This window comes from Hyperolius riggenbachi, chromosome 3 (genome assembly GCF_040937935.1).
Source record: "Hyperolius riggenbachi isolate aHypRig1 chromosome 3, aHypRig1.pri, whole genome shotgun sequence".
In the NCBI taxonomy this organism is placed as follows: Eukaryota; Metazoa; Chordata; class Amphibia; order Anura; family Hyperoliidae; genus Hyperolius; species Hyperolius riggenbachi.
The window spans coordinates 135,345,935-135,366,599 of NC_090648.1; positions in this window are offsets into that span (position 1 = coordinate 135,345,935).

Here is a 20,665-nt window from a genome sequence, read left to right on the forward strand (position 1 = left end):
TATAGGGAACATAGTTATAGTAACAAAAATAGAAATAGAAGAAATTATACAAGTATGCCAGGTATTACAAATATTTTAAACAATTTGTACACAGTGTTAAATTATTCCAGAAAGGAAGTTTATGGCAGATGGGAAAAAGCTGGTTTTCAGTTTGCTTGCTTGTGTGCGAGTTGATCTAAAACATCTACCTGATGGCAGGAGCTCAAACAAGGCTGTGAGAATCTGCTCAGCTGCCTGTGCAGACAGGCAGCGTTTTGACCACTGTTCACGTCTGCATTCTGCAGGTCTCTTTAAGAGAGACCTTTTGTCAGTTTTGCAGCTTGTGTTGCTGAGGGATTTGCATACATTAGTCATGCAAATCCCTTACCTGCCTTCTTTTGATGACTGGCACTATAAAAGCATTCTGCTCCCAGAATGCTTTGCTGGACATTTCCCTTCCATGGTCTGTTCCTGATGGACACTGCTGGAGTGTCAGCCATTGCTATCTAGTATAGTTAATTCCTGGGGGTTGCTTTAGGCTCCCCTTCTAGCCCAGTCAGGTTGTATTATCTGTATTGCCTGTTTTGTCTTGTCTTGCGTGTTGCCATTGTCCTGTCCCAACGGTGGTCGACAGGAAATGGTTCTGATCTCTGTTCTTGGAGTATAGCTGGTGCAGCGGTTGCTACCAGCTATCTCTTCTGTTCTGTCTCCTGGGATCGCGCTAGCTACTTTTCGCTAGCGCTGGGGATCCTTCTGTTCTGTCTTCTGGGATCGCACTAGCTACTTTTCGCTAGCGCTGGGGATCCTTCTGTTCTGCCTTCTGGGATCGCGCTAGTCACTTTTCGCTAGCGCTGGGGATCCTTCTGTTCTGTCTTCTGGGATCGCGCTAGCCACTTTTTGCTAGTGCTGGGGATCCTTCTGTTCTGCTACTCTGTACCTGGATCGCGCTAGCCACTTTTCGCTAGTGCTGTGGATCCTATCTCTCGCTTGTCCCTGTTTTCGTGTGTCTGTCTTGTCTGCTACGACCGCTTGCTGGAGGCTCGGTGAGGTAACCGTTAAGCAAGCGTTTGCGTCCCCTGTTTCATGTTTGTCTGTCGATGGTTAGTTAGGCGTGCTTGTCTCTATTGTGCTTATCACGTGGAGACCGCGCATAACCACGTGCACTGTTGCGAATGAGTGCGGTGTTCGCGGTTAGCTAGCGTTTGCTATTTTCCGCATCTTCTCTTTGTATGATTTGCTGTGCCTTTGCTACTCTCGTGCTCCGCCTTGCTGTAACCTTGTGTCACGTCTGGCGATCGCACCTCTCGCGATCGCGTTCCTGCTTCTTATCTGCTGTGGTGTGTGCACAGTCGCGGGTTGGCGACTAGTTTTATGCACACATACACAATCTGTTTCTGTGCTCACTCTCAATCGCTTCTCTTGCGATTGCGTTTCTTCCCTTCGTACAATTCCTGTCTGGCGTGTGTGGTAGGGCAGAGGAGCTGTTCCTCTACACTCCACAGCTCCACCTGCCGACAGGAATTTCCCTCTGCAGGTGCATAGCACCTAGCCTGGGTGTCCTCAATTATACGCTTGTGGAGGAAATCCGCCGCGTCAGCGCATGTCTGGTGCGCTGACCACGGAGACGATTCCCCAATCGTTACAGAATGTCCAGCCAAACCAAAATTCCCAGGGCAGAGGGAACCTTCGATTTGTTTCAGATGTCATTGCCTGAGGCAAAGGCATATGTGGATCCTATTATAGGTAGGATCGCACACTACATTAAAGCAGTTAAAAAGTCTGTCCTCGTTCCTGACCCCAACCCATATGGAGATTACCTAGATACTGGGTTGTTTGAACCGCCATTTGCCTCATGGGAGATTGGGGCCTTGTTGGAAGAGTTTGATTTCGATTGGAAAGCCTTTTGCGATTTTTATATTGCAAAGAGCGCGGATGACCTGAATGATTGTCTCGACTCTATGTACCTTTTGATCGATTCTGATGAATGTGATGAGTGTGATGTGGATCTGGTGATTTATGTGTGGCAGACTATTTTGGACGAATTGCACACACACCAACCAATTATTTCCAATAAAGAGACACCATTGTCACATGCTTATTCCTGTCTTTCTGGGGTAAAGCAAGTGAGTTTGGACACTGTGCGACCTGAAATGAATGGGTGTGCCTCGACTGTGGACACCTGTGTGAATTCTGATGGAGTTTCTCCCGTTTGTTTAGAGGTTAAATCTGTGCGATCTGATGCCTGTTTCTCAGATGTTCCTGTCGATTGTGATCGGCGTGAGTGTGTCAGTTTTGTCAATGATTTGTGGGATCCCTTGTCATGTAAAAACAGATCTTCTTCTCCCAGTACTACTTTAAGATCCTCCATCTATGATCTTGCTATGGGGAAAATTCCCAAACTATGCAGTTTCAAGAGGAAAATTAATATGATTCCTCATGTTGTTGTCACAACTTCCCCTAACATTGTTCAGTATGAATGCTCAGATCTAGTCAGGTGTGAATGGGAGCCCCCGTTCCAGAAAAAACAGCTCGAAGCGTTGTCGTATGAATTGGAGAACGATTCAGAGTCGTTTTGTGAGTACTACATTGCCAGAAGTGAATCTGTCTTGAGAGCATGTATAAGTTATGCTTCCGCCTTAAGAGAAAAAAAGGGGTGTGAATTTGACTTTGTGAGTCCGCTGATTTGTATGTGGAAAATGATTCTGAATGAATTACGTGTACGTCATTCAGGTGACGTTTGTAAAGGTACATTGTCAGCTGGCGTTTCTGAGATCCAGCAATACAGCCTAAAGACCTCAGAATCCCTGTCTTTGGAGTGTTCGGTTTCGCAACCTAAAGCGATTGTGGATTCGCAAATTTTGCGTTCTGTCTCCTCGGATTCTACATCGTTAGCCGAGTCTAAGAATGAGACAGCACTTTGGTTTTGTGAACCTGATACTGAAGCACCTTTGCTCTGTCCAGAGAAGATGTCTCTGAGCCTGCCCTGTATCATGAATAAAGACATTATGTCCACTCGCATTGACATTTGCGAGTCTGATTCTGAAGTAAGTACTGACTCTCCACCCAGTAATCTGGATGAGTCAATACTACCTTGTTTAAAATCTCCTGCAGTGTCCCTAGAGGCTCGTCTAGGTATTGCAACCATTGTTACCTGTTTCTCTGCTATTTTTGAATTGCAGTCGGGTTTGACTGCTATGGAGGAATTTCCCTGCAGTGAAACGAAACTCAGAAGGCCAGAGTTAGTTTCACTAGATATTTCTGTGTATCCCTGTCCTGATGATGAAATTCAGTCTCAGTTTATGGTGGAACCTTCCCTGGGACATCTGCCCGGTTCAAAAAATAAAGTTCAAGCTTTGCCCTGTAACATGGATAGTTTAGAATCCTTCTTAGGAAACTTGAAAAAGGATGTTCCTGAGGTCCTGTCTGACCTCCTGGAGATCTCCGAGTTCCTCCCAAAGGGTGCAGAACTTGTAGGAGATGTCTCCTGCCCCCCAAGTCCTTCTGAGGTGTTGCCCAATTCAGTAGGCATTGCTGCCTTGCTGGCTACCTTTTCAGCTCTGGTGGAGCTTCAGTCATGTGTAGTCAATGATGATAATATTGTCACAGAAATTTCTGAATTTGTATCCGAGTCTTCTTTTGAAAGTCCAGTGCCTGTGACCTCCACTCATGATGATTCTCTGCCCGGTACTGGTTTTGGTCTTGACGTGCCGGACTCTGAGGTTGGCAGTTCCCCGACATGTCCTGAGGTTTCTCCTGTGCTGGTGTACCCCAGTGTGCTCTGTGACCCAGAAAGCCCAAGTGTGCCTCTGTTACCAGCGTACTCAGATGCTTCCTCGGTGGAGACATGCTCTGATATGGCCTGCCAGCTTGCATGCCCAGAAGTGGTCCCTGAAAGTCTTGATCTTGATGGGTGTCCTCGTAATTCTGAATCTGGAATTGTCATTGGTTCCATGGGGGTTCTTGGTAATTCTCCATGTGAGCCTGGTGATTGTTCTACCCTCTTGGGATCTCTGTGGAGCTTCAAAAGGTTCTGGGAGATTCCGGGAGAGATTTTGCTTGGTACCCTGGATAAGATCAACGGTGGCTTTTGTGTTGTAAGGGACACTTCGAACAGGTATTGTGGCAGGTTTGGTATTTTCGGACGCTCCTTGGAAGGTGGTGGGTATTGTCTGGAGGGTGTCGATGGCTTCTTCTCTGGCGTTCACAGTCCTGATGGGTGTTATAATGTTTCGTGGCTTCTGTTTCTGATGAGGTCGGTTTCGGGTAGACTGACTCTGGAATTGGACCTTGTCGGGCTGCCCCGACCTTCATGAGTCTTCTGTTAGAATGGTTTGGAGATATCAGTTTTGAGGGTCATCTGGAATTCGACCCTAGAAGGGGGGGTACTGTGAGAATCTGCTCAGCTGCCTGGGCAGACAGGCAGCGTTTTGACCACTGTTCACGTCTGCATTCTGCAGGTCTCTTTAAGAGAGACCTTCTGTCAGTTTTGCAGCTTGTGTTGCTGAGGGATTTGCATACATTAGTCATGCAAATCCGTTACCTGCCTTCTTTTGATGACTGGCACTATAAAAGCATTCTGCTCCCAGAATGCTTTGCTGGACATTTCCCTTCCATGGTCTGTTCCTGATGGACACTGCTGGAGTGTCAGCCATTGCTATCTAGTATAGTTAATTCCTGGGGGTTGCTTTAGGCTCCCCTTCTAGCCCAGTCAGGTTGTATTATCTGTATTGCCTGTTCTGTCTTGTCTTGCCTGTTGCCATTGTCCTGTCCCAACGGTGGTCGACAGGAAATGGTTCTGATCTCTGTTCTTGGAGTATAGCTGGTGCAGCGGTTGCTACCAGCTATCTCTTCTGTTCTGTCTCCTGGGATCGTGCTAGCTACTTTTCGCTAGCGCTGGGGATCCTTCTGTTCTGTCTTCTGGGATCGCACTAGCTACTTTTCGCTAGCGCTGGGGATCCTTCTGTTCTGCCTTCTGGAATCGCGCTAGCCACTTTTCGCTAGCGCTGGGGATCCTTCTGTTCTGTCTTCTGGGATCGCGCTAGCCACTTTTCGCTAGTGCTGGGGATCCTTCTGTTCTGCCTTCTGGAATCGCGCTAGCCACTTTTCGCTAGCGCTGGGGATCCTTCTGTTCTGTCTTCTGGGATCGCGCTAGCCACTTTTCGCTAGTGCTGGGGATCCTTCTGTTCTGCTACTCTGTACCTGGATCGCGCTAGCCACTTTTCGCTAGTGCTGTGGATCCTATCTCTCACTTGTCCCTGTTTTCGTGTGTCTGTCTTGTCTGCTACGACCGCTTGCTGGAGGCTCGGTGAGGTAACCGTTAAGCAAGCGTTTGCGTCCCCTGTTTCATGTTTGTCTGTCGATGGTTAGTTAGGCGTGCTTGTCTCTATTGTGCTTATCACGTAGAGACCGCGCATAACCGCGTGCACTGTTGCGAATGAGTGCTGTGTTCGCGGTTAGCTAGCGTTTGTTATTTTCCGCATCTTCTCTTTGTATGATTTGCTGTGCCTTTGCTACTCTCGTGCTCCGCCTTGCTGTAACCTTGTGTCACGTCTGGCGATCGCACCTCTCGCGATCGCGTTCCTGCTTCTTATCTGCTGTGGTGTGTGCACAGTCGCGAGTTGGCGACTAGTTTTAAGCACACATACACAATCTGTCTCTGTGCTCACTCTCAATCGCTTCTCTTGCGATTGCGTTTCTTCCCTTCGTACAATTCCTGTCTGGCATGTGTGGTAGGGCAGAGGAGCTGTTCCTCTACACTCCACAGCTCCACCTGCCGACAGGAATTTTCCTCTGCAGGTGCATAGCACCTAGCCTGGGTGTCCTCAATTATACGCTTGTGGAGGAAATCCGCCGCGTCAGCGCACGTCTGGTGCGCTGACCATGGAGACGATTCCGCAATCGTTACAAAGGCATTTTAAGAGTGAGTGTTGTCCTTGATAGTGTTTTTGGCCCTTCTCATACAGCAAGTCTTATACAAAAGTTCCAGTGATGGTGGTTCAGTGCTGATAATGACTTCTGCTGTTTTAACAACTCGCTACAGGGCTTCTCTAGCAGCCTTGGTGCATCATGCCATTGGTCAAAAAGCTTTCTATAGTGCATCTGTTGAAATTAACCAGCAGCTTCTATGGAAGGTTAGCACACCTTAGTTTTCTCAAAAAGTAGAGGCGTTGTTGTGCTTGTTGTAGAGGCATTGTTGTACTATGACAATGATGTGGTCCATGCCTTAAAGCCAATGGGTACCGCTTAAAAAATAAAAAAGTCAGATACTCACCTAAGGAGAGGGAAGGCTTGGTCCTAATGAGCCTTCCCTCTCCTCTCCTGGTGCTACGCTGGCTCCCCTGTTCGCGGCCGCCACCGCAGGGACTTCGGAGGTCTTCGGGAGCACTCGGGCTTCCGAAGACGGGCCGCTCCATACTACGCACGCGCGAGTGCGTCATAGAGGGCGCTCGCGCATGCGTAGTATGGAGCGGCCCGTCTTTGGGAGCCCGAGTGCTCCCGAAGACTTCCAAAAACTCCCTTCAGCTGCGGAAGTGGCAGTATTTGACCGAACTGGTCGAATACTGCCACGGGGGATCCTGCGCGGGACCGGGCACCGGGAGAGGAGAGGGAAGGCTCATTAGGACCGAGCCATCCCTCTCCTTAGGTGAGTATCTGACTTTTTTATTTTTTAAGTGGTAAACATTCACTTTAAAGGGACTCCGAGCTCTGAATAAAAATGAAATTGGTACTCACCTGGGGCTTTCTGCAGCCCACAGTAGGTCGGGAGGTCCCAGGGCGTCCATCAGGCTCTTCTCCCAGGGCATGGTCAGAAATGGCTGCCCGGCGGCTCCCGGCGACACTTGGCCCGAGTATGGGGCTCCTTCTTCCTCATACTTTACGTCTGATGTCACCACGCCGGCCGCCTCGCATCATCACGGAGGCCGGCATGACGGTACGGCGCATGCGCAGTACTATCACGCCAGCCACCCCGATGACGCGAGGCGGCCGGAGTGGTGACGTCAGACATGACGTATGAGGAAGAAGGAGCCCGACACTCGGGCCAAGTGTCGCCGGGAGCCACCGGGCAGCCATTTCTGACCAGGCCCTGGGAGAAGACCCGGATGGACGCCGTGGGACCTCCCGACCTATGGTGGGCTGCAGAAAGCCCCAGGTGAGTACCAATTTCATTTTTATTCAGAACTCTGAGTCCCTTTAAGGCAGATGGGGCCAGTGTCAACTGCCTATGCATTGGCTGTCAGTCTCTAGGCAAAAGTGGCTGTGGTGGGGTTTGCATGATGTGGATTGTGTCACTAGGGTACCATGTGACTGCTTCAAGCAACTGAGGAAACAGGAGGGTAGGGTGTAAGTTACAAGGCGTTACAGGCTGTTGGCAAAGCAGTATAGCCTCTAAATCCCCTGTTCGATAGAATTTTATGATGATGTCTAAATGCCCAAATTTCTTATGCCAGTGACATCTAACCAATGGGGTGGGCCTTATAGGGCTTCGTTGGCAATAAGGTGGCAATTCAAAAGCTTTAACATTTTGGGCTTGATTCACAAAAGCGTGCTAAATGTTAGCACGCCTGTGAAAAGGCCCTTAGCACGCCTAAAGAGCTTTAAGTCGCCCTAAGCTTCGCACGCTAAGTTAGCGCGCGCAAAGTTTAATGCCGCTTGGTGCGCGCGGAACGTCGCACCGGGTGTGCCGAAAACCACGCACTGGGTGCACCTATAACGTCGCACCGTGTGAGCCCAAATCTTCGCACCATCTGACGCTTTGGACACACCTGATGGGATGTTATTTTCTGCGCACCCGGTGCGACGTTCCGCGGGCATCAAGCGGCGCTAAACTTTGCGTGCGATGAGTAAAAGCTGTGAGCCTGCTAACTACATAGCACTGTAGGTAGCACGCCCAATGCTTTTAGGCGTGCTAACTAAGTTATTTTGTGAATCCAGCCCTTTGTATTCTTGATCTGCACCTCCTTAGTGCGCACAACAATGCTTTTTCCACCACCAACACCCAATGGTTATACTGATTAATGGAGTCTGTTGGACCACTCCCACACTGCTCATAAGCGCCTGTTGGGTATTATATAGCCTTGTGATCAATCCAAGCCAGACAACACTCTTTACACTCTTAAGTCAATGAATGAAATCCTTAACAACAATAATAACGTTCATAATGCAAACATGTACTGTATGTTAAAAACACTGACTTTATCAAATATTTCACTTACAATAATGATAATAATAATAATACTAATGCAAAAATGTGTATAGCGCTTTTCCAGTGTCGGACTGAAAGAGTATGAGAGCTGCAGCCACTAAGGGCGTGTGCAATAGGCCCACACTGCAGTGTTGCCCTTAACCAGAACACAAGGCGGCTATGTAAAACTTCAAACAGAATGCTGATATTCTGAATTTTTCCCAATATAGCAATGAATGCAACATGAATAAACACAGGCGCTGGCTTTAGCACTGATGTCACACTTGTGTCACCAGTCCTTATCTGGCCATCTTAGTATTACAGTATTACACTGTGCAAGTAGGCAGTTTGATGTTTATCTAGGCAAAAAAAAAAAATAAATCTGTATCTTAAATAGGCTGGCTTCTCCTGCCACTCCTGTTTCCTTTTAAAGGGGATGATGCTTACAAGAGTCTGACATGTTTGAAATGCAAATAGGCCCCACACTTCTGAAAAGAGCAGAATCTGATAAAAGCGGGTTTCTCACCTTTATGAAAGGACACCCAAGCGTTTCGCGTAAGATGACAACAAACCCCTTGTGTAGAGTTCTGCTAGAATGCACAGATCAAGATCTCTTTAATCTGCTATTGAAAATCACATTCCTAATGAAAGCCGAGGAAGATAATAATCAGGATGTGTTTTGCTGTTTGCAGTTTGAGGATCTCAGGCATTTGTAATGCATATGCTAATTCAGGAATGTTATTTGTACTGCATAAGGTATGATGACAGAGTGTACAGAGCATGGCTGGGCCCTCACAGACTGACAGATGCTGGTTCAGATCTGGGAAGTCTCCATCTCCAGGAACAAGTCTTACTGCTGGTCTTATCATGAGTTTTCATGGCTACATGCTAAGCCAACGCTGAGTGAAAAATAATAACAAAGGCACAGAACTCTAAAGCTATGCACAAGTCTTTCCTTGTCCAAAATGATCATTTTTGCTCATCTAGAGAGTGTACAGGTGTCTAAGGCGAGTACATTTAAAAGGGATCAAACACCCTCTTCGCTACATTTGCTGTAGATCATCACTGTAGAAGGTACAGGCAAGCAGCTACGATATAAGTCTGTGGGCCACTTACTGCTATTTTGGTTGCAGGGAGAACTTCTGATTACCATTGCAGGGTAGTGCAATGGGCAGCATGATGGCGTAGTGGTTAGCAATCTTGCCTTGCCAGGGCACTATCTGCACAGAGTTTGTTTGTTCTCCCTGTGTCTGCATGGTTTCCTCCGGGCACTCCGGTTTCCTCCCTCATCCTAAAAACATACAGATAAGTTAATTGGCATCCCCTCTAAATTGGTCCTAGACTACGATACATACACTACACAATACAAACATAGACATATGACTATGGTAGGATTAGATTTTGAGATACTCTGAGGCATAATTCATTGACAAGACAGTATACTCTGTACAGCGCTGTGGAAGATGCCTGCGCTATAAAAATAGTAAATAATAATAATAAAAAGAAATCAACAGTGATGAAATCCTGATCACAAGGAAACAAAACATGTTCTCACTTGTATAAATCTGGACATTTAAAATGTCAATCAATGTTCACTCAACAGCGCACATCACCATCATTTGTGTAATAAAAGAGGTAAACAAAAGTGATTGGTCTACACTGCTTTCCCTTGGGGATCTCTTGGTGCAGCAGTGTGGACCAAGCACTTTTCTTTATCTATTTTATTAAACGATGATGGTGATGTGCGCAGTTGAATGAACATCAATTGAAGATCATAATAGAGAGCACGTCTCTGTTCAATAGCGAACCACTGCAGGAGCACTTTGTTCAAAAAGGAGGGATTTTTTTAAGTTTTATGTTGCAATTTGCAAACACTATTTATTTTCACTTTCATTTCTTCCGATGGACACTTATAAGGCCAGTCCTACCATGAAGCAGACTGAATGATTCAGGGCAGCAGACTGTAGTGGGTGTGTGAGCGGGCAAGCCCCTTAATTAAATATACAGCCTCAAAAAGTCTAGAACATGCCCTGGAGATTAATTAGATGGATGTTTACTACTGTTGATAATTTATAACGCTGTTGCACAGGTAAAAATGAAAAATTTGGACTTATGAAACAAAAAGCGGGATTTAAAAAATGGGACCTGTTTTTGTTTTTTACCTGTCTTGTTTTATAAACTGTCCCCTAGGCCTAAAACAGGCCCACAGTACCACTGGACTAACACAATAATTAAGGAAAAAAATATATCTTTTTATAGAACTTACATATTGTTGGCAACTAAGTCTTCAAGAAAAAAAATCCCTTCTTACGAGAGAGCATGGACACGATTACGAATCCTCGTGACGAGGAATATAATGCTTGGCTGACTTTAGATATTCCAGATGTAATGCAAAAGTGTGTTCTTGTCAGAAATGATTAAACGTAATTCCACAAGATGAAAACAGACGTGGAATTCTCAAAATAAAACTATTTATTTTTTAACCAACAGATCCGGTTTTATTTTGCCGTCGTCGCAGCAGGCTCCTATTAGGATTTGAACGCCGACGGGATGGAATGGGTTAAGACAAATCCAGATTTATCCATTAAAAGGGAAGGAAAGAAAGGGTCAGCGTTAAGAAGCGGATCAGAAGTACAAAGAGGCCTCATTGTGATTACTGTACTCATTTATAAATACCCAGAATGATTTAATTGATTTAATTAGGAAAGAGCAGTGAAATATTAGCTTTCTCCCGCTAAGCGTGGGGGCTCTTCACACAGCGAATGTAACACACTCGTTCGCATGGTTTCCCCGTCAAAGTTTTCATAATTAAGGTGACACGTTGTCTGCAGCTGTAGAGAACTTTTTGACGGATAGTTTAACATGAAAGACGGTTTTTACAACTTCAAAAAGCTTTCTTCCCACCGCGATGAACAAAACTGTCACCTGGGTTTCAACAGCAAGTACATACATAGATGATGGGAGTTTAGAGATGTTATCTGTGGTGAAGATGGTGTCATGGGGGCGGGATTGCACTGTTCCCAGCCTCATAGGCAGCCAGAGGCCGAGACATGTGTTCTGGGCCTAGCTAGCAGCAAAGAATTAAACAGGCTATTACGTAGATGTTTGTACAGGTGAAAGAGTAAAACAAGGAAGACAGGTAAATGAACAAAGCCTGCTTGAAGCCCCGTTCCAGGAATAAATGTTTTTCTAGTTCTGTGCAGTCACTTAGGATGGTAATACACGTGTCATTTCTTTTTCCGGCCTGTTCAATCAACTTTTGATAGTTACCTGGCAGTTTATCACTTGAAAGAGAGTTGGAAAATATCCGTCAAGCGGGAGGAGTGAGAAGCAGTAAGGAAACAACGGTTGTATAACGTAGTCCTTCCTCAAGCACTACAGTGCTTTCTGAATGGATTACTCTTGGTAAGACTTCTACTGAAATTTACTCCAGATTAAGTGGGTAAGGTGGTATAAAATTGACTAATACTACTTCATCAATCACTTGCTACATTGGACTGTGTATTGATAGTATTATAGCTTGTTTTCATCTGTGTAAAGACTCCTTGATTAGCCAGTGTCACATCAATTGCTTTTAAAGCATGTACCCAGATACCAGGGCCTGATTTCTGGATAGGCCACAAAGGTTCAGGCCTTGGGTGGCTGCAGCACAATGACGTACCTGGTCATGAAAAAGAGGTTGATACATATGAAAGAGGAGGCTGCAAATAGGGGTGAAATACATCAAAAAGTGAAATTAATGCCCATGCGAGCTGTTCAAGGAAGGGAGGGGCTTAAAGAGGAACTGTCGTGAAAATCTTAAAATTTAAATAAGAAGTACATTTCTTCCAAAGTAAAATGAGCCATAAATTACTTTTCTCCTATGTTGCTGTCACTTACAGTAGGTAGTAGAAATCTGACAGAACCGACAGGTTTTGGGTTAGTCCATCTCTTCATGCGGATTCTCAGCATGGCCTTTATTCTTTATAAAGACACTCCCTGACAAAGATTTATACAAAGATGCTGGCCAGCCTCCCTGCTCTCCGTACCCTTTTTTTTTGGCAGTTGGACGGAGCAACTGCCATTCACTAAGTGCTTTTAAAAATAAAGAAAACCCTGAGAACCCCCAATAAGAAGATGGGCTAGTCCAAAATCTGTCGGTAATGTCAGATTTCTACTACTTACTGTAAGTGACAGCAACATAGGAGAAAAGTAATTTATGGCTCATTTTACTCTGGAAGAAATGTACTTCTTATCTGTATATGTTTATATGTATTTTACATTTTAAGATTTTTCAGACAGAGGTCCTTTAAGAACATGGATACACATGAAAGAGAGGGTTGCACATGGAATGGGAGGGGTGATGATGTACAAGGAATGGGACTCACAACAGAGTTGGCCTAGGGCCAGAAAAAAGTATAATCCGGCCTTGCCTGATACGGGCTATTTCCTGTGCCACAGACCTTCACTGCCACAGGCTGCAGCCTTCTGAGAAAATCCTGTCTGTGCCCACCCTCTTGAAGGCTGAACAGGAGAATGATGCTTTCAAAGCAGCAGGGGCTTTACAAGCTTTACAACTGCTGCTACAGAAGTAAAAAATGGGGTCAGAACTGGGACTTTGTAGGTAAACGCTAACTTTTCAGTATATTTGGTGACAAACTCCAAGCACAGGCACATCCTATACCAGTGCAGGCACACAGCTGCAGAGCTTGCTTTTAACTGTGTATAGGGGAAGCAGCAGATTTGGGCGCATGAGACAAGTGGACAAAAAGGGCGCCCCATTCACTCCCATTATAAATATCGTTTAATGGGCGCCGAACAGGGAAAAAAAGGCGCTGGAGATTATTAACATTTTAACAAAGGCGCTGGAGATTATTAACGTTTTAACAAACGGCGCCCGGAGATTTTTAAGGATTTATAACTATGTTTGTGATGATTTAACTTTACAAAATGAGCCCGTGACGAATAGCGTTTATAAAGATAATAAATCACTATTTCTAAAACATTTCTAAAACATTATTATCCACCCAAAAAAATTATTTACATTTTTTTATTTACATTTTTTATTTATTAATGTCTGTAAAACATTATTATACATAGGGGGTCTTAGGTTTAGGCACCACCAGGGGGGTCTTAGGTTTAGGCACCAACAGGAGGGTCTTAGGTTTAGGCACCAACTGGGGGGTCTTAGGTTTAGGCACCAACAGGGGGGTCTTAGGTTTAGGCACCAACTGGGGCGTCTTAGGTTTAGGCACCAATAGGGGGGTCTTAGGTTTAGGCACCAACTGGGGGTCTTAGGTTTAGGCACCAACTGGGGGGTCTTAGGTTTAGGCACCAATAGGGGGGTCTTAGGTTTAGGCACCAATAGGGGGGTCTTAGGTTTAGGCACCAACAGGGGGGTCTTAGGTTTAGGCACCAACTGGGGGGTCTTAGGTTTAGGCACCAATAGGGGGGTCTTAGGTTTAGGCACCAACTGGGGGTCTTAGGTTTAGGCACCAATAGGGGGGTATTAGGTTTAGGCACCAATAGGAGGGTCTTAGGTTTAGGCACCAATAGGGGGGTCTTAGGTTTAGGCACCAACTGGGGGTCTTAGGTTTAGGCACCAATAGGGGGGTATTAGGTTTAGGCACCAATAGGAGGGTCTTAGGTTTAGGCACCAATAGGGGGATCTTAGGTTTAGGCACCAATAGGGGGGTCTTAGGTTTAGGCACCAACAGGGGGTCTAGGGGTTAGGGATAGGTACAGGGAGGGTTTTTAACAAACGTAAACATAAGTTTCAGTTTACAAACAGGGAAGATTAACGTTTTAAGAATTGCCGATCTCATACACATTATTTAGTGATTTATAAATTCTTAAAAACACTATTTCTAAACGAAATTCTACACAATATTTCTATAAACGATAATACTGTTTATCGTTTACACCACGCGCCCTTTTTTCCCGACGCCCTTTTTTGATGTACGCGTGTATAGGATCCTTGATTGTGTGATGTCCAATAAATTCCTTTCTTAGAATATATTTTATTAAATATTTTCCAGAATGCAAGATAAATAATGATCAAACTAAAAAGTAATTCAAAATATAGTAATTAAAAAAGCTCTATGCATATTAGCAGCCTTGCCCCCTGCCCACTCACTGACACTGCTCTTAAAGTGTAACTTTACTTTCGTCATTTATTTGTGCAAATTTATTTGGGCCAGTTATTTTACAGAACAACTATCATTTAACACCCTTTGAGGTTGATTCACAAAGCTTAATGACTACAACACTTGTTAATAATTCTCAGCGCATGCTATGCAGTCATAGCGTGCGCTGCAAAGTTACGCTCTTCATTGCTACTTTAATGAGCGGCTCGTTAAACTTAACGAGCACTCCACTGAACTTGCCGGAGGCCGGCGGGTCCTGTAGCTTCAAAGAACAATATTCCTGCACTTTGACTGGCCCAGTAGGCTGCCTGTCAAGTGACCAGGGCATTCAGTGGGGTCTTTATAGTCTGTAACTAGCACAGTGTATTACTCTGAAAGATCAGCTGATTTATATTGCAGCAATATACTTCTTCTGTACACAGTAACAATACAATGTATTCAGCCAGTCAGGATTCAATGTAAGAAGACTCTGTAGTCTGCATCTCTGCTCATAGTCCTGGCCATAACTATAATTATTGATTTATATAGTGCTATCATCTCTCGTGGCTCTGTACAACAGAATTATTATTATTATTATAATAATTATTATTATTGATTTATAAAATGCCAACATATTCCGTGGTGCTGTACAAACAGGGGCGTATCTGAGTTATATAGAGCCTATGGCAAACACTGATATTGTGCCCTCCTTCTTGGTCAGAGCCCAGTTCCCCTCTAAAAACAGCCTCCTCTCTCACGTACAAGTGTCATGGTTGCCTGTGTTTTTTTGGCTCAGGACATTGCTGAAGTTACTTTTTGAGAAATATCTCTTCTCATTAATCCCTCTGTCCTTGTTTCTAACCCTAGACCAAGTGCGCCCTACATACATAAATTAACCATTTCAGCCCGCAGGGATTTTTCACCTTCTGCATCAGAGGAATTTTCACTTCCCATTCATTCGCTAATGACTTTATCACTACTTACCACAATTTATTGATCTATATCTTGTTTTTTCCGCCACTAATTAGGCTTTCTTTGGGTGGTACATTTTTCTAAGAGCCACTTTACTGTAAATGCATTTTAACAGGATTAATAAGAAAAAAATGGAAAAAATTCATTATTTCTCAGTTTTAGGCCATTATAGCTTTAAAATAATCCACGCTACGATAATTAAAACCTATGTATTTTATTTGTCCATATATCTCGGTTATTATACCATTTAAATTTTGTCCCTATCACGATGTATGGCACCAATATTTTATTTGGAAATGAAGGTGCATTGTTTCCGTTTTGCGTCCATCACTATTTACAAGCTTATAATTTAAAAAATGTTTGTAGTATACCCCCTTCAAATGCATATTTAAAAAGTCCATACCCTTAGGTAACTATTTATGTTTTTTTTTATTGTAATTTTTATTTTTTTACCATTAAAAAATTTATTTGGGTAATATTTTGGTGTGCGACATAAACAATTAATTTTTAATGTTGTAATGTGTGTAAATTGTAATGTAAAAAATGTGCAGATGTAGTTTTACTATTTGGCCACAAGATGGCCACCTTCATTTTTGGTTTCCCTCCTTGTACTTCTCGCTAAGCGGAATTGTTCCGGGCAGAAGAACTGAAGCCTCACGGGTGAGCGCTTCGTTTTTTCTGCAGGGGACAGGGATCGGTGATTGGGAACCCTGTTTCCTTTCACTGATTCCAGGGCTACCGGGGGACACAACGGGGGCACGGGGGCGCGCCCGCGATCGTGCGCAGGAGAGCAGCCGCCCGGACGTGAGCTTCACATCTGGGCGGCTGAAATGGTTAAGTAGCCGTGTTCCCCAGATAACAAAATCAATTGATCTGAGGTCTAAGTCATGGGAAGGCATACGGGCAGGCATTTCCATGCAGCACAGGGGCAGGCATGGCGCCCATGATACCGTGGCGCCCATGGCACAAACCATGCCTGCCCCCCTCTAGATACGCCTCTGTGTACAAAGCAAGAAACTAACATGGGGTATATAATAATACAAACTATAATATACATCAAATATAGACACTGGTACAAAATACAGAACTGGTAGCCATAGTAATTACAGTGACAAATGTAACATGATGAATACAATTATATAACATATTCCAAGACACAAAAGGTGAGAGAGCTCTGTTCTTGCAAGCTCACAAAGTAAACAGAATGCAGTATGAAGTATAACATACTGTACTCTGCATTGTGTCTCAGGCCTTATTCTGACTCTCTCTTCTATATACATTCCTTCAGGGACAGCAGGCCACCCTTCTTCCATGTACAGTAGACATCTTCTTCCCCCACATCAGCAGAAGCCCTCCTCCTGTCCCACAGGCAGCGTTGCTTCTCCCATCTCGCCATACTGACATAATGCTGTGGTATATTGGTCCTTTGTAAAAATCTATTTTTTTGACAAATAGGAGGTACTGTATGCAGAAGGCAAGGGACCTTGCTTAGATGAATCTGTCATACGTGCAATGCCAGCCTGTAATCCTGACTACTGACAGCTCGCCTCTTATACATCCGTGTCTGTATGGGCACCTATAGACGCTGCATCATTTATATCACTGGGAGATGTGCTCTGCTCCAGCGCTGTGACATCGGAAATGACTGATTAGCAATAAAAATGACAAATGTGACATAAACGTCACACTAAAATCGCTATCGCATTTTAAATGTAATTTCTATTGAGCTGAGAGTGTACATGTTCTGCTGCTACATGAATGAGGCCTAGACCACGTCTAGCCTTTTATTACCAGGACACGCCCAGCGCCTCATGTGCTTCAGCAATTCTTTCCTGGTACTGTAATGCAAGTCAGATTTATGCAACCCCTCACAATAACACCCCCTTCTCTAATCCCTCTCATTTCCACGTCACTGACTTCCTTTCATTTTTCAAACCATTTTCTTTCCCTCTGAATGATAAATGGATCTTCACTCAGCCTCAATATGACTAATTAACTTTGAAATATTACAGCCAGATGTGGGAGCTGAGGAGGGTGTCTGAAATTGGGCCAATATTTTTTTTCCTCTGCCTCTCTCTCTCTCTCTGCTCTTTCTCTGTTTATTGTTTCACAAATCCCTTTATTTGGAGGATGTTACATATTTAACCTCAAATGAGCCACGGGTCACAATGTACTTTTTGAACTAAACAAAAGCGCTTAGTGATGAAGCACCTTCATTTCCAGATATAACCCATCGCTGAAGAATGCCAGCTCAAAAGATCGCCTTGACCGAAAAAAGAAAACACTGATTAAGCAAGTACTCCACAAAGCTCAAACCATAATCCTGTGATAAGTCAAAAAGAACTGCAGGCCCTATGTGGAAGCGAGTTTATATTTACAGCGCTTCATGGCATTTGTGCGCCCGAGACGCCTTTGCTCTCTCATGCAGACACAATTCCGTTTTAGCATGTCACAGCTGAGAAAGCCCAGCCCTCTTACCTGGATTACCTAAGGGAAGGTAGAAATGGAGGTGCTAAAATAGAATACAATATGCTAAAAACAGTTTAAAACTGAAGGTAGTGGTGGACTTACCTCCCCAAACATAGATTCAGAAAGCCGGGATTCAGCACAAAACAGACTTTATTCAAAAAAAGCTCCAAACAGGCAACACGTTTTGCAGGTATTCACCTACTTCTTCAGGCAATAAAACTTCAAGTCAAAAATAGTGCCTCCTCCTCTAAGCTAAAGTTGTCTTTTTCTGTCTTACATACTGGATTACATAAGGTTCCCCATTCTGCACCAATAATGCAACAAGAGACTTCCCCTAGTCCTCTATATTGGAGCTTTGCTGCCTGTTATCATTGTATGGAGAGAGGAGGATAACACAAAACATGCACTCCAACCGCAAAAAGTAACTATTTTGACTGGTTATAAAACAATATTTTTCAGCAGCTCCTTTAAAAAAAAAAAAAACCAATATACTGTTTTTCTTTTGGATACAAGTTCTGCAGGTCTTTTATTTCCAGCCAGAAAGCAGAGCTTGCCACCTCCTGTTCTCAATTTAAATAAACACTATTATGAAAAACTATACCATGTAAAACCACATACAAATGGAAGGTACATTTATCCCAGCATAAAATTCACTGCAAATGACTTTTTTCCTATGTAGCTACCACTTACATTTGGTTATATTAATCTAATGACTCTGGACCTCTTACAGACACATTTTGAGCAAGTCCATCTTCCGAGGGACAGACAGAGACCCCCATGTGACAGAGGAGGACAGGGGAAGCCTTGATAGTATCCCGAGGCTTCCCCCTCCCGAGGTGAGTACCCCCCAGGGGCGTTTTTTTTCTTGATGCAGATTTTCTTTAACATTTTACAATGATGTGGTCCTTTAAAAGCCCTTTAAGTTAGGCCCAATTCACATTAGCGTTCCCTGTCCGGATTCGCCATGCCGGATCCGGACCATATACTGTACAAACGGAACGTACGTTCCGCATAGCAATGCAAAGGCTATGCGGACGTTCACACGTGTCCGTTCCGTACAGTACGGAGCCGGACCGGATCCGGACTCCGGACACTTTTCCAACATGCGCTATTTTTTGGGTCCGGATCTCCGGCCCACGCACCCGGACCGGAGCCGGACCTGAGCCTGACAGCACCATCCGGAACACAGAAACCAATGGGAAACGGAAGGCACAGAACACACTGCCTACAAACACCTGACGTTCTACCCCACTTCCTATGCGTATCCAAGCGGCCATTTCGGATGGGGACACATGGGCCAAGCATGTCTGGAGTGGAGCAGCAGTGACAGACGTGCTGGAGCTGTTTGGCAGAATGTCGGAGGTGGAGGTGAGGCCTACAGCGGAGGAACCTGATTCTACACGTGCACCAGGTGCACCTTCTGCTGACCCCAACATTTTTTTATTTAAATTTCGCTATTTTTTGCCCACGGATCCAGATGGCAGCCTGATGCATGCCTGATACAAACGGACCGGATCCGGATCGGAACCGATCAGGATCCGGTCCGTTTGCATGGCAAAACGCAAGTGTGAACGGGGCCTAAACCAGAGGTGAAAATAAACTGATGAGATAAACAATTATATTTATCCTCCCACTCCTAAAAATGACCTTTTTTAAGTATTCCACAATTTTCTTTTATATTTAAACATTTACAAAGTAGGTTGAATATTTTACTGTCTCTAATCAGTGACAGCCTACTAAATGTCCCAGACTTAAAGAGGATCTGTCAGCCATACTATGCCAGATAAAAAAAACTACATACAGTATATAAGTAGATAAATACAGGCTCTACTTACATAATAGATGTATTGCACTGTCCACATGTTAATTTCAGTGAATTTTATAAAATAGAAAAAGGTAAATTGAGAGAATTCTGTTTGCTGGCAGGGGCCATCTTTAGTCCCTCCAGCTGAAGCCAATGCTGAAGTCACTTGAAGTCACTTCAATACAATACAATACAATAACATTTCTATAGCGCTTTTCTCCCACAGGACTCAAAGCGCTTAGGCTCTCTCAGATTCAGTAATTGGTAGTACTCCCCCCTCCTCCCCACAGCAATAGCATTTGCATCCATAGGAACCCCCAGTCCTGCTACTGTATCCATAGGGACTCCCCCTGCATTTTATGTGAACCCTGCAGCATCTCCGCTCGTCCCACAGCATTACAGCGCTTAGTGGGGAAGAATAAATGTAGCTCCATCGCCTGGAACCATGTTGAGGCGAGTCTGTGTGCACTGCATATATTCTTCCCCGCTAAGCTCTACAGTGCTGCGGGACAGCGTTGAGCGGAGATGCTATAGGATTGAGTTTAAATGCAGGGAATCCCTGTGGAAATGGTAGCAGGGTCGGGGGGTCCCCTTGTATGCGGAGGTGCCCACATAATGCGGCAGAGATCATGCCTGTCGGCTGAAGTGCAGGAAGGGGGCGGACGGTGGCAGACTGAGAGGCAGCCAATGAGAGGAGTAGGCGGGAGAGTGACACAGGTGTCAGCTAATCAGGCTGAACTAGCTGTGTCTGTGGAGAAGGGGAGGAAAATAAAGGAGAACTCCCCACCCCCGCCCCAGCCTGCACTGCTACTTCTCTTTTGCGGCTGAATTCTGCGTACTAGAAGAGCTGGGGACATGAGGATTAATAGCAGCAATCAAAAAGTAAGTTTGATTTTGAAATTAGGCATTGCCTTTTCAACATTCATTTTTATATGTTCAACAGATAGAAATAAAGAATTTTATTTGGTTTTCATGTCTAATGGCCCATACTCACGGGCTACATTTGTGGCCTGTCGCTAGCACACGGGAGCGTGTGCGCGACAGGCCGGCGACAGCACGTCTGATGCGAAGGAAGCTGTCGCTGATGTTCCTCCCCCCGCCGGAAGCTCAGGGTATTCCCTGCTGGTTGCTGTCGCTAGTCCGCATACCCACGTG